This window comes from Cotesia typhae, unplaced genomic scaffold (assembly GCF_013202065.1).
Source record: "Cotesia typhae breed Kobodo isofemale line unplaced genomic scaffold, CoteBio_Ctyphae contig_123, whole genome shotgun sequence".
Lineage (NCBI taxonomy): Eukaryota > Metazoa > Arthropoda > Insecta > Hymenoptera > Braconidae > Cotesia > Cotesia typhae.
Window position 1 is genome coordinate 993,098 of NW_027423715.1, and position 16,383 is coordinate 1,009,480.

Consider the following 16,383-nt stretch of genomic DNA (forward strand, 5'->3'; position numbering starts at 1 on the left):
TATTTATATTTAAATCTCATCATTCATTGTACATTGTTAAAAAAATTTTTTTAATTTTTAATTTAGTTATAAATTTTATATTTTATCTTAAGTATTAAAACTAATTTAAAAATTTACTTTTGATAAATAAGAATTTTTCTCTAAGAAATATTTAAATAATTGTTCGATATCACAATTCATATAAATTAAAAAACAGTAGATATATGTCCGCGATGAGATAGAAATTATAACCGATAAAATGTCCGAGCGATGATTGAAGCATGAAAGTCGGAGCCATTGTTTTCTCGTGCCCCACCTCGCATTATATATTGCATTTTACATTGAACATTTTATATTGTTGTTGTGGTCCATATCCTCGGTGTTGGTATAACAGCGAAGCCAGATAAAAACAAAACAAAATAGCTGAGAGGAGGTTCCTGAGTTGGGTGGCGCGGAAGCGTAACTATTTAGCCGCGGGTCCTCGCGATCGCGATGAGGTCAAAGCGCGACTTGTAATAATTGTCTCGAGAGCGAATAATGAAAGGCATCGCGGAAAGGAAGGTCGGACAGTGTATGCTGAGCATATCCATGCACATAGAGTTGGCTGGTGGATGTTAAGCACCGAGAGTTTCATTTGAGAACAGATGCAGATGCACATGACCACCCGCGGCGTCCGTAAACTACAGCAAGTAGGCGTTTTACCTGTACTGGCTGTCGAACGTCGTACGTCCTAGTGCAGTATAAGTACGTACAGTAAAGTCCTTACTTACCTCCTCTCTCTCTTTCTCTCACGAGTTTAGTCAAGACTCTAGAGTAAATAAAATAACAGTAATAATAGTAATAAAGTGTGGGAGAGGTTGGTAATAGTTTTTACCCGCATTATATTAATTTTTTTATTATTATTTTATTTCATTATTATTTTTAATTTTTAAATAAAACCGGACTAATAGCTTATGATTGCAATAACACTTTCTCCTCTTCTGCTCTCAGTCTTTCGCTTTATATTATTTTGTTCCGAGTAACACGAGTATTAAATTTATCTATACATATATGAAGTTACAGTACAGTAGTAGAGTTGAGGAGTAAGGCGGCGGATCATGAGGACATCGTGGCGACCCAGTTCAAGCTCTACGCTCCATTGACTTCGCGTGACATTCTCTCTACACACTTAAACTCCGACTTAACTCACGCGACTTAAGACTTAACTACAAACTGCACTAGTGTAAGAAAATAATAATAAGTTTAATTTATGTCTTAGCCTGTGTATTGTATATAATAATACGGGTCTGTAGTTGCAGGCACAGGTAGATACAGGTAGATATGTATGTATAGTATAAAAAGATCGTTAATTGAACGAGACGCGCTGATGGAGAAAAGGTACATTGTCGACAGACTGAACACATTGAGATTGCTATTGTTGGGTTACTATATATACACTACTCACGTTAATGATGCCCGTAGGCAAGCTCCAAGCTCTTCGATAACAGTCAATTCAACAACCGACTCCACTCTTTTAAATATATATATATATATATATATATATATATATATATATATATATATATATATATATGTCTGTATCTCTTTAGTTTTATCTTTATCTCCTTTGCGTATTGTCCTCCAATGCATGGGCAATTTTACCCGGTTAATAATATCATATACTTACTAATTTTCATATTATTGAGACATTTAAGAGGTTGATTGATAAAAAATATTTTAAAGAATGATTCAGGCTTTTTAAAAAAAAAAAAAACAAAGTATTAATAATCAATAAATATTCAGTTTGTAATTCATTGCTAATTATAAATTTGCTAATTATCAACAAAAGTTCATTTAATTATATGATGCAAAAAATCATTTATTAATAGTTAATAAATCTTATAAAAAATTTACAATATGATCATTTTAATAATGAAAATTTAATATAAAATTAAATCTATATCAATTTGATATTTTTTAAAAAACACATTCATCAAAAAAGTATAATATAAATAAGTAAAAAGCTAATTGGCACCAACAAATCCGAGTACAAGTAAGAAAAGACGACACAAAAGTAGAAGTAGTAAATTATTGCAGTCCTGATCGGGTAAAAACTCCTTATACGTTTATAAACTCACAATCAGCGGCTTCGTATTTGCAATTCTCTGGTCGGCGAGACCAGAACCATCTACAATCTGGCGGATATTTTCTTGGACAAAATTCCTCGTATTCTGCGTGTGTGTCAGATCGAATTTTGAAAAGTCTCGGCCTAGTCACTGGAATTAAAGTTTAAGCCCAGAGAGAAGACTGCACGGACAAAATTAAATGATAGAGGTTATCATATTAAATTTGTAGTTCCAATCATCTAGAATGATTAAAACATTTTTTAACAGTTACAATCAGGATGATAACAGTCACTATCAGGATGGTTACAATAGTAACTGCTATTATTTAATTTTCTCCGTGTGGAGGGTTTACAGTCTACAGCGTCGGTATAATATCGCGGTACACAATATTAGTAACTGACCCGAGGATATCTCTACTCAAACCGTGTGGTATCAAACCGGTACGGCTTGACTGTGCTATTAGACACCCACCGGGCACTCATGAACAGCAGTTCATCGGATTGTGTGACGTGTTTCCGGGAATGCCACGAGCAGGAAAGCTCCATTGTAATAACGACCGCCTCCGGGCCTCTCTCCGTTAAGTATAGTCTCTATTATACATATACATATATGTATTAATATATACACACAAACTATGTATAATACATTTATTGCTCTCGCGTTTTCAACTCAGTACGGCATTGCAGCATCACATGCGAGATGAAAACTGAACTCCAGATCAGTGACGTCGGGCTCATCTCATCTCCTGCGAATGACCAGGGCATTGCACGTAATGGCAGCAAACTTGGAACCTGAAAACGTTGATATGATATGATGCTCGCTTGTACCATCCACATCTACCACGCATTATATATTATATTAACGTAGTACACTAACATGCCACACAACACAAATATAATAACATTGATATTATCCTGGTATCGTATCATCATATCATCGTATCCCGATAGGAGAAAGAATAGGATACGGGCGTTCATTTCCGCGTTGCGTTCTCTCTTCTCAGTGTCGGCTTCGGCTATTACGTCCACGTTCACGTCCTCGTGTAAGTGGATGTGGATGTGGATATGTGCATCCACATGCGAATCAAGAGTTGACTAAATGCCGCAGAGTCCAGTACAGAGAATCAAGCTAAATGCGTGGGCGTTGGAATTGTATAGACGTCAGGCAGAGGCAGGTGGATGGTTGCCCTGCGGTGCTACCACTTTAATATAAGTTGCTTGGCCTCTACTCGCGATCTCTCTACATCAACACGATATCATTACCCTCCATATACTTGTGTATTTAAAATTTAATATATTATTATTATTATTATTATTATTATTATTATTATTATTATTATTATTATTATTATTATTATTATTATTATTATTATTATTATTATTATTATTTATATGTGTATAATAATTTTGATGTATGATTTTTTTTGCATGTGAGACATTTCTTGATTTTATTTACAAAGTACGGCAATAATTTTTAGATTTAAAGACTCGATTTCATAAAGAAATTTTTATGAATAAAATGACTTATTTTTCTTATCAACTTGAAATTTTATCAAGTGAAAAATTTTTTTATTTCGTAGGAAAACATGATTAAACATAAAGAACAAATTATTCCCATATTTGTTCTCGTATTAATTTGTAGTAATAAAAATCTTTCAATTATACTCCTTGCTAGATTAATTTCAGTATTTTCGATTATTATTGCAACAAAGAAACAAATAACAAGCATTAAAGTAATTTTATTGATTAATGAAAGCAATCAGTGACAAAAAACAAAATAATTGCTCGATTGAGTGAATAAAAAGCATCTGAAGAATAATAATGATAATGAGAGTAAAGGACAACAGGTAGAATAATACGACCGGGAGCATCGAGGAGCAGATACGGAGAAAAAGGAGGCAGGCGTGCCCGATGGTTACGGCAATCACTGCACAAGCTCCTGCACTCGAACTCTGCTATTGAGCACAGCAGCCCGGTGCCTAGTACCAGTACCAACTACCCAGTACATAGCATTAGTCTACCACACTACTATCCGCTATCCATTATTATATCCGGCATATAAAATCCCCAGAGTTCACATCCGCGTTGGTATCATCGGGCTTTTCAGCTGTTGCTGTTTCTATCCCGGTGCCTCAGCCTTAGCTCTTGCTGCATACTTGAGCCGAGTAAACCAGTAACCAGTAACCAGAGAAACATTGCACGCCCGATGAGCGATCGTTAATCGTCCAGCAATTCCTCTCTTTCTCCTTACTCTAATAAAATTATTATTATCCTTTTTTCCCGTTGAACTACGAGCCGACTCATCATAACTTATATTACGTAATTACATCCAATTCAATTTCTAGTTGCTTTAATTGTTTTTCACAGTAAACATAAGATAGTAGATATAGTAGTACTAATAAATAATTGCAATAGTTGGAAGTTTTTAAAAAGTCAGTGTAGATAGCCATTTTTCTATTAAATTAATTTTAAAGTGTACTTATAATTTACATTTTTTTTTTGTTAATCTAAATTGATGTTGACAAGTATATCTGGAGAATTTATTTTTGATTTTGGATTACAAATGAACTATCCTTTTAAATTAGGTGATATTTTTGATAACGTAGACAATACTCAGAAGGTAGCGATACTTATTTATTTAGCAATCAAGAGTGCGATAAATTCATCATTTACCCTGATGTAATATTCCCTGAACAATATTTTACAATACTATCCGTAATTAAGTGTATCAATATCACTCACGTCTATCACTATTAAATGATTAACATGAACACATCCTTTGACTTATTTACAGAGTTCCAATTGCCCGCTGTAAGCCGAGATAGATTCGACAGATACCTCTCCTCTGATTTCTGGTCTCTGGTTACACATATTATCGAGGATCGAGGACAAAAAAGCTGTACGATCTCACGTAATACTTGTGCAAGAGATTTTTCAGTGTACTCTAGTCATGTCAGATCTCGGTAAGTACACTAAAGTATATTACGACTTAGACTGCATAGCACGATTACAACTAAACCAATGATACGACTAGCATATAAGTAACAGCTGAGAAGTAAGATCGAGTTGACATATCCGCGTATACGTCGTAGTCCTCAGTAGAGCCTCGACTCAGCCGCTTTTATATATTTAAACGTTTGATCTCCGTCCTGACGAGAATGGAAATTTATTTTATTTGGTTAATTGTGCTCGGGAGCTTAGCTTTAATTCACTATTTACTGCTTACTATTTCAGATTTAATTATAATTATTGTCTTAGCCGTGCTCATACAGCCTCTTGTCACGATACCAGAGTTAAAGTCGAATCGTTAACGGCATCATTAATATACCGTTAGATTAAAATAAGTGTAATCATCGTACCAGTTTCGATCCGAGAAGTATACAGGCCTCGGTCTAATACTTCAGCCCTAGGATAATGCCGTGCAATGTAGTGTGTAATATATAAATAATGCCGATCCTCAGTAGAAGCAATGCCAATGAGAATGAGTATTTAACTTTATTCAAGGTCACCAACAGCTACAACGATGCTCGAGTGAATGTAGTGGTTAGGTTCCTCCTTTTTTTATTCGCACTCTCACCTGGCGCCTCGATAATGAGCCACTTAACTTGCTCCATTGGTATGCATTAACCGTCGAGATTAAGCATCCAAGTGTCGACACGACGACACGATCTCAATACATTTTTTTTAATTTTTTGTTGTATTCAAATTAATTGATTTAGAGTACGAATAAAGCTTTTATTCAATTAAAATATAATTGAGATTAGTTATTTCCTTATAAAAGAAATTTATATGTTAAACATGCTGAAAATTTATATCTAGATACATGATAATTATAAAAAATTAACTTGATTCATGATCATAAAATTCTTCAAAATGATTTTTTTTGATTGAAAATTTTTTTCTTGAATCAAATTAATTTTTTAACAATATATCTTTTTTTATATTAGGTATTTTAATTTCAATATAATTGAAAATAGAGATTTATGTGTAATATAAAATGTTTATTTTTTTATAAGTATTACATATATATTTTTATCATGAGGGATACGGCAAAATAATCTCTGGTTCAACATTATGAATAATAATTTAAAAAATCGATCAACAGTTATTACGATAAACATTATTATTTACAAAAATTCTTTTTCAATATTTCTTCTCATTAGCATAATAAATATTTATTTTCCTGGGATAAATGAAACCTCAAAAATAAAATAATAAAAGTACGGATAGGAGTAAAGTGCGTGAGTCCAAAGGCGGATTATTAATTTATTATTTATTATTATATATTATACACATTAAGAGCAATGGATAAGCGTGAGATGAGAGCAGCGAGCACCGGATAGTGATAGTGAGAGTGAGAGTAAGAGTGAGAAACGAAGGATGATAAACCGTGACGACGTCACACACACTCTCGGCTACCCACCTGTCCGAAACCCGTTGGTTCGGTCCCCTTGATTATTTTGCATTATGCAAAATGACTTTTTATCAGGTTGCCGAGTAATAAACGGTTGTCGCTAACGGTTGACATAATGCAAGGGCTATTACCCATCATGGAATTGAGTCTTTTTATTTTTTTTTATCTGTTCACAACTGAGAGAAGGCCGGAGACTGGATCCAGCTTCGAGATGTCTTCCAAGTATTTCTTACCCTCGGGCAATGCAATGCAGAACATCACACGTTTTTTATCTTCTTCTTCTTCTTCCTCTTCTTCTGCCGTCGGTGATGGCGATGGTGTGTAGCGCTCCATACCTTACCTGACACCCGTTAACGTAAAAGTTCGTCGGACACTCGACGACGGGCTTAATCTGGCCAGTCTATCGCGTTAACGCGTGCATATGTGGCTGCGACCATCGTGAGAGTTGTCAATCCATCTGACTGGGTAACGTGTTAATCGTGAATTAATCGAGGCCAGCAACACATAAATATTTGTTTAATTAACTCGTCCGAGTTATTAATTTCTCTGATAAATCAATCATCTGGTTATTGCAGGCCTTAGGAGCTTCAAGCACTAAGGATATGTTTTACTCACGCTTGAAAATTTTTTAATTTATTTACAGTCTAAAAAAAATCGTTTTTAAAATTGTAGAAATTTTTAATACACTTTTATTAGATTGACCTGCATGTATTTACATATTTATATAACGGGATTTTTTATATAATATTTTTACTGACTTGAAGGTTTACAGACTACAAGAAATTCGATCGAAAAGTTCAATATAAGTATATCAGAAATTTTTATTATTTATTTTATTAGACTGTAATTTATTAGATAAATTATTACAAAAATCCCTTTTGAAAATGATAAATCAGTATCTCTTAATTCAAAATTTTTTATTTGTTAAATTCTAATAAATTTATTCAAACAACTCCTAATCCACCGATTTAAATTCAATGTTGTTTGTTTATTTATATATTTATTTATTTATTAGGGATTAGGGATCATGAGAAATATTACAGTGTGTAACAGCTTTCTTATAGTGTTTTACGATCACGTAAGACACTCATTTTAAATAGAAGTAGTGGCTGTATATTCCGGTGGGGCGATTAAAGAAAGCGACACTGCATATGTCACAGCGTTCGCACGCCCCATACCGGCAAATGCTCAGCTCTGGCGCCCATCTCACCGCTTATTATTATATTATACACTCTTTAACTACTCACTACTTATACTTAACTATAATACAACGAACAGCGTACATCTTGGAGTTAAAGGTCTCGTAGTTGATCTGGACTTTGCATTTGTATCTGCCACCAGCCAGATTCCGTTACGGAAGTCACACAATTTCTTCTCGGTAAATTATTTAATTAATAAAAGTAATTAATTGTGACGTGCGGTGAGTTATGGCTGTAACTACCCATACAGGAAAATACGACGGGGCCAGGTATGGGCCTCGCTTGGCGCAATGCTGTCAATCTCTGGCCCATTCTCGTAAACCCGCTTTGGCCCAGCTTTGGTAAAAGTCTGGGATGATAACAGGGTGCCAGGCTTGGTTGTTATCATTGGCCCAGGTATGATCGCCTAGGCTGGTCCATGCGTGGTAGCCAAATCTTGGCCATGCTTGCTAACCAAGGCTGTCCCAAGCTTGTCAGCCTATCTTGGCCCAGGCTAGGTAATCAAAACTGCGCCACGTTTGATTGTCACTACTGGCCCATGCCTAGTTACCAGAACTGGATAATAGTTCATTTTCAAGTCTGGTTTATGCCATTTGATAAAAAATGATAAAAAAAGAATTTTGTAAGTGTTATTTTTTTATTTTAATTTTGATGTAGAGCTAGCGCAAATTCAGACCGTGACTCTTGATTTAAATCTAACTTTCGCTAATTATAGAAATAAAATGAAAATCGCGTCCGTTCTAACCGAGATTCGAACCCGAGCCGTGCGCTTCCCAGACCGACGACTAACCTCTACACCATACGACCGGTGAGTTGATGCACATCTCATCATTCTTATAAGCTAAATCTATATGGTGACCAAGTGTGACGGTTTATTATTTATATAATTTATGTTATTTAATATTGTGTTTGGATGAAAATTAACTATTTTTTTACAAATGTTTATTAGTTATTAAAAGAATGCAAGCGTCACGTTCTTATATTACTTTAGATTTCGTACATCGTTCTGTATATTTTTAATATCTTATTATAAATTTTAATGTTTAAAATTATCAATATTAAAAATTCAACTGTAAATTTTATATTTTAATTTTCTAAAGACTATATCAATTTTGACGATACGCAAATGTTTTGGTTGAATAATGAATTTTCAATTTTAACGTTTGCTAACAAATATTCGTTGAGCAATAAATATTTACTGTTTAAAATTCTATTGTTTAATGATTAATTAACTTTGGATTTCCCATTGAATGGCCGTGGCTGGGGAATCTAATTTTGACTCAGGCTCGAGCAATCATTGGGCCGGCCAAGGCTAGGTTAGCAAGTCTTGGCCCAAGCTTGGGTCACCAATGAATGGCCAAGACTAGGTTAGCCAGTCTTGGCTCAAACTTGGATAATCATTGGCATGGCCGAGGCTGGTTGAGCCAGTCTTGGCCCAAGGTTTGGTGATCATTGGCATGGCCGAGGCTGAGTTAAGCATCCTGGCCCAGGCATGGGCCAATATAGGTACGCCAAAGCTAGGTTTCCCAGTACTGACCCAAGCCTGGCCCCTTTGTCAACTCTGGGGGTTTCCTGCATGGGTACAGCCGTAGGAAAAATGTTTCTGAGTTTTTTTTTTTATTTTTTATCTTCAATGCATACATATATATATATATATATATATATATATATATATATATATATATATATATATATATATATAGTGCTGTTTAGTACAGTATACTATATATCATAGTTGAATGAAATTATTTGAGCTCGAAAGCGGGGATGGGAGCAAGTGAGGATATCTGTTCGTTCAGGAAGTGCCGATAGACTAGAGCGTCGTGACTAGCTGCTGTAGAAAAGGGCGAGCGAGACCCCAGGTAGCCGGTGAATGCGACCCCGTCGGTGTGCCAAGTGCACATCCGCTTTCTTTCAGGTCTATGCTGAGCAGACCTCTACCTCTATCTCTATCTCTAGTCTTTCTATTTATACACTTACTGGTAATAGCAATAGTAATAATACTTGGTGTTCTCTCCTGGGCTAGGAGTTAGCAGCCTCCAATTGGATATCGCTGGCTAGGTTTCTCAGACAATTTATTGTCACTTGGAGCAATGTATTACTTCGAAGGCTCTTATTCTATTGTAACATTTTTTACTGTTTTATACCCGGGCTATAATTTACTGGAAGCTGCTTTAGCTTTACTCGCTAAAGTTTTGTCTAAGTTATGGTTATTGGTTATAGTTAAATTATTTGAATGTTTTGTGGGAAACGTATGTAATCTGAGGAAAATAAATTCGTTAATTAAAAGCTAGTTCTAATGAACTAGAAAAAATTTTAGTTGATTAAAATTTCCCGTAATTAAATTCGGAAGTTAATTGGTATGTAAATAATTAATGAAGACAATTAAATGTCTATCAACCTATAACAATCTACTGGCCAGTAGCGAAATAATTTTAATTTAATTTTTTGGCTCCAATTTGTTCTGATAATTTAAATTTGATCGAAGCCGAGATCCGGGAATTCTTAGCGTACTCTATAAAATACTTTATTTGTCAGAGAGGGAGAAAAGCACGGAATCAATAAGTTATTTACGACACTGGACACAAGTTTATTACCTGAGGTTGTTTATGTCAGACGGTTGCTCTTTTGCTCGGTAGAAAAGATCTTTTGGTTTACATTCGCAAAAGTAATCTCTAGTGTACGAGCCTGAGAATCGATTCATTTATGACTAAATCACTGTATAATACTGCGCTGTTATGATATTTCGAAACTATTCCTTTGTTTTGTACTTATTGATGATTATAAACTCATAGAAGGATTTATTTCTATTTGATGAGCTTTATTATTAATTTTTGATAAATCGACGATCTAATTAGCAATTGGTCTAACTCCTTATTTTTAAAAATAAATTTTAAATAACGACTAAAACGTTTTGTTTCATCAATTTTGATAAATTTACAATCTAAACTCACAGTACCCTCATTATCCAACGAAGTTTTTATCAGCAAACATTTTGATTCCGGATAAATTAATTAAAAATGACTCGGCTACCGGTAATAGATAACCGGATCGCGATAGGATCATTTAATTGTCTCCGTAAATATTGTATATCTTGGTCTTGAGGTAAAAAGGATTTAACCAGATAGTTGCCACAACGCTTGACATCCAGGGATATTTATTGCAGTGTTCTTGTACCTCTACTCGATATCTCTCTGACTCAGACTCAGACATAGTAACGTCGCGACGCTTGGAAATGTGACGCTCTTAAAGACTGAGTTACTGATGTTTAATGTGTCCTACGGTATTCCGAGACACCAACTAATGTCCAGGCTTTACTCAGCCTCGGTGTACTTACTTATTATACTCTATCCAGAGCTATCTACATATATGTACATACATTTACACTCTCCCACACGTGCATTTACATCCTATCCACAACACAGATTTACTCGATAACGTCCATTCTCGTACATGCACCGTGTTAAATATACTTTGCTATCATATGTATGAATTCTGCCAACCAATACAAGACAAGCTACTGCTTACTATTAAGTATTAAGAATTGCTCCTCCACAGTTAGAGTCACTTCTTGCCTTAATGAATCCACTTTGCACTACTCGTTCTTACTATTACTATTACCGCTTATTTTTTTTTTCGTTTAATAAACATAGTAGAGTATACCAGTTCATATCTAATCCGTTATATCAGTCATACTTATAATTATTGTAAATACCTCTTTTTAATTCCTTCCCGCATATTTCCTCAATCCTGTACTTTATAAAATGTCATAGGTGTACAAGAATTTAAATAACACGAGTCTAAATCCAGTATCTAATACCCGGATAGTGGATTACACTTAACAGTGCATTAGTTCCGATAGATGTTTTCCTATTAACAATTACTTTAAAAATTGTTATTACTCGCAGAATGCCGGCAAATTTTTTCAACTACTTGAATAAATGAAAAGGTTCTGTGTTGAGTTATACGCAATCCCGCAAGGCCAAGCACCTGCATTTCTTACGTAAAAAGAAATAAAATAACGCTTAAACTTATTTTGTAAACAAATATTTGCAGGTCAATTCAATTAATTTATTCATTTTAATCAACGAAATAATTTTTAGTATTTTTCAAAATTATGAAATCCAATTTTTAATAAAATTTATAAATTTCCTTTGACTCTGACCGCAGTTTTATTCCTCAGCAGCTTTTCTTCTTGAATGAGCCTTAGTTTGTTGTAAAAAAAGTAGCTACACTCTTTATGCCTCCCAACTTAGTTGCCTCTATGACTTCCTCCTCCTTTTTCTTCTTTTCCTTTATATTCTTCTCATATACTTATATTTTTATTTTGCTCTTTACTTCTTGGACGGAGAGTCCCGAGGCAGCGATCCACCCACGAGGAAGCGGTACCCCGGCAGGTGAGGTGTCACGAGGCGCGCGAGTAATATATCGTTAGCTAGCACCGGTGGGTGTGTGTATCACATTTATATGCATGTAAACCGCGAGTATGTGAGGCTCGGGAAGAAGTGCCCCTCAAGCTCAAGCTTAAGCCCGATACCGCTTCGGATCCGCGATTTTAATAAAAATCATCTTTCAAAATTTATTCTTTTTACCTCCAAGTTCGAGTCTGGAGGCAATTTTTCGTTCACCTGTTCTTTTAGATACTTTTAAACGGAGCTTCATTCATTTTTTGTTTGTTTGTTTAAATAATTAAAATTCATAGAGGCGATTTTAAAATCGATAAATCAGGTGGAGTGTTGTAAGATTGGAATTAATGATTTCCGGGCTTATTTGTTTATTTACAAACCTTGATAATACTTAACAAGATCATCGTATCGTATCGGATCGTATAGCATAGTATATCCTCTTATAAGAGGAGAGATATGGAGGGAATAGGGAATAGCCGAGTAATTGGCTCGGATCGACTAATTGGAGCCGTTCGCGATTTATAAGGAGACAAACCCAACATTTGCCTGCATAATATCAGTTTATTTTTATTTTCCTTTTCATCACAACCTTCATGCTATTTGCCTGCTTATTTTATTTTTCTCAGTGCAAAATAAAAATTAAGAATATTTTATTAAAGGTTGGGCTCGAGCTGAAGCAGTGTCGGCTGGTGGACGTCGACGCGTGTCTGTTTATGCCCCCCGAGGAATCCTTTTCCATACGATTCTGAGCAGACCGATCATACATATTAATAGGGTCGAGGTGGGTGCCTTCAAGTAACTAACGGAACTCTGGCGCTGTTAAAGTTAATACCGAGCTAAGGTGAGTTACATCTTCTCTTTGTAAATATTATTTATTATTTACAAATATAAGTATGTTGACAGCAAAATACTGTGCTGATCATTATGCACGATTCTGGTTGCCAAAGAAAGACATTTTGTCCCGAATTAGTGTATTCTATGATTTCAAGAGAGATCAACGTTAGTCTTGAAAACCTCCAATAGAGGTCGCATGATCGCTGAATTCTCTCTTTAGAAGAGAGTTTTCAAATAAAAATCAATTTTTCAATCATCCAAAAAGCTTATCTGACATTTTTAATTTAATCAGCCGTCAGCATAACTTTGAACATTACTAATAATAATCTTATGCACTTTTATCTAATCACTCACTCGTAATTTTTAATTGGTCTTTTTCATTATCATTTTTATTAATAATAAATGTGCAAATAATGTACCTTAAGTACGCATAGAATAATTCATAAATAGGAAACAGGGTGGGTTAATGTAAAGTGCGTAGATAGTCGTCGCCAGAGTGCGTGACCGAAAGTTGCGTGCCATCTTCCGGTAGCGTCGTCAAATAAATTGTTATTCTCGTTTTATTTAAAAGAGCTCAAGTTACTCGTAAGAACCAAGCAGAGGCAAATAAATAGGGATATTTATGGTATAGTTATAATTTATAATGATAATGATGATAGTTGATGGGTGAGCTGAGAAATTTTCACACTCGGTAGTCTAATGATGCGAGCAGGCGGCGGAGAGTCTCGAGTCTCCTCGTCGGGAGTATGGCCATTTCAGAGTACAGGTTATATTAGCAAATGGGCACGGGAACGTGATATCTATTTCATAACCAACGCGTCCCCGTGTGAACGCAATCTGGGCTTACGTAACTAGTAGCTCAGTGAGGTCGCGAGTGGAATTTTCACGTAACATCTTTTAAGGAAAATTGTTGCTTATTTATTTAATTAATTTTATTTAGTTAATGACGATTTTGCTGCAAACTCGAGTGTCAACTCGGATTGGAATAGAACGAGGATAACGATCGATCGAAGCCGCAATTCTCGTTCTCGGGACAGGAGTATGTAGAGATAGGACATCGAAAACGTGCGTGCTGCATCTCCGAGCACAGTTATCCCTCTGCCGCTACCAATTGCGGATTTAAACTCCGGTTAGCGCCGATCTGATCTACTCTCGGCCTCTGGTTTGTCCGGCAATACTATACTAGTTATACCGCGACTACAAAGTGTTGCCACTTGGCACATCGTGTATTCCGTACAAGCACAACCTTTCCTTTGTCCTTTTTTTTTTTTTTTTTTTTTTTTCATTTTTCGAGTCTACTTTTTTTTTTTTTTTTAAGCATCGATAAAGCGATATTTTTTAATTTTTTACTGAAATTTTTTATTGAAGTAATTTTGCAATTCAATTAAAAATTTCAGATCCAAGTAAAGTTATTGAAATGTTGGTAAAAGAATTTATTCAATGTTTCCATTGAAAAAATATTTTTCAATTATTAAATGTCGCTAAATATTTTTTAACTATTAACAAATATTTTTTACGTCTAAATGAATATTAATTAATGATCAAAAATTATTTATTAAATCACCTAATATTAAAAAATAATTTAAATAGATAATAAACTTTCTTAAATATTAACAAATCCTTGATTCACTGAATGAAAAAATTTCAATAATTTAATTTTTCACGGTCAAATAACGTAAAATGGTGATTCTAAGCGATGGTCGATTGTAGGTGAAAGCTTGCATCGTTTGGATTTTATAACATATAATATAATATAATACAAATGGAAGAGACTGCTCGCGCTCCCATCGCGGAGACAATGGAGGCCCCTTTTCTCGCGCGGACAATGGTCCGCTTGAGCGTTAAGATCCTATATACACACATTTATATAAATATATACAGGTAATATCATTATCCTTCGATATTTATCGTACGATACTCTCTCGGTGGCTTACGCTCGCGAACTCACACGTTGAGTAACACCGCATTAACCACGACCCGTTTGACTTTACTGGGACACTAAATGACGATGTAACTGAATTTTGTAACCATTATCTCTTAAACTATATCACCCGATTCTTACGAAATCTAGCAACAGGAATAGAAATAGTTATTACCGAGATCAGAGACAAGGGTACATATTTATGATCAACCTCAGCTCACCGTAGATCGTGGGTGCGTTATATACAAAATTTTACTCACCATTACAATTACTATCGGTTTATTAAATATAAATATAAATACAAGTACTATACTTCTCAGTAAGTTGTTATTATTTATAAAACAAACAAATAAATCGAGCGTGTAATGTGTTTAGTTGTAGGGTAATAAAATACAAATAAGTTTTAAGTATAAATTTAACCTAAGCAATTTGATGAGCCATTGTTTTCACGCTCCGACATATATTGTGCATGTCAATTTTTATCAAGAGTATTTCCATCATCTTACGGATACTATTGTATCTTTCACCTGTTATTTCGAGCTCAGCTGGAGATCGCGAATTAACTTTATATACTAAATATGAAAGGTTTCATGTCAGTTAAGTCTTACTGAGGTAATTGAGCTAGTATATAGACTCTTAAACAATCGATTTGAAAGTTAAATTATATTTATACAGTTAATTTGGTGAAAAAAGTACTTTATTGATTTAATAATAAATTACCGTATAAATAAATATTTCAATTTTTATTGTTTGCAATGCCTGTGAAAAAATTTTCTGATATGAAAATTATTTAGATCAAATATCAGAAATTTTTTTACCGGTAATTGTAATTTTAATTGTTATTTTAATGCATACGATTGTTTAATTAACAAAACTACATAAAATATTTAATATTATTGAATTAAAAGTAATTGATAGTTAATTATCGAAAAATATTCAAGTGAGTAATTAAATTATTTTATTACATGGGAATAATTTATTGAATAAAAATCTGGTAATTTAATTTAATTGAATAAAAATTTTTAATTGCCCGTTAAATAAGTATAAATTTTATTTTAAAATTTTTATTCATTAAAAAGTAAATGATAGTGACACAAATGTAATTGTAATATGTAATACACCTTGGGAAAATTAATGCAAGACGAGTTTCCATCGGAGGAGTGGCCTAAGCTGGCTAAATTAAATGCGATATTTATTGCGTCGCAAATTTCCTCGTAAAATCCTCTCATAGTCACACGGGGTTGCATAAGTTGAGGCTAAACATTTCCTGGGTATGAACAAGTCGATATGCCGATGTGAATATACGTATGTGTGTATAGAAGATATAAAATTGTCGTGTCTAGTCAACGGATTTATCACTAAAAAGGCACTGGTGAGACCTCACATCGTGTGTTGTAGTCGCTAGCTCCATCCTTTGAGGATCGTATTATACTCATGATAATTGTTATTGATATTACTCCAGTAGTCGGGATTTGAGGGAATTAATATAAAGATCAGTAGCATCGCTAATGTCATCTTGAAACACG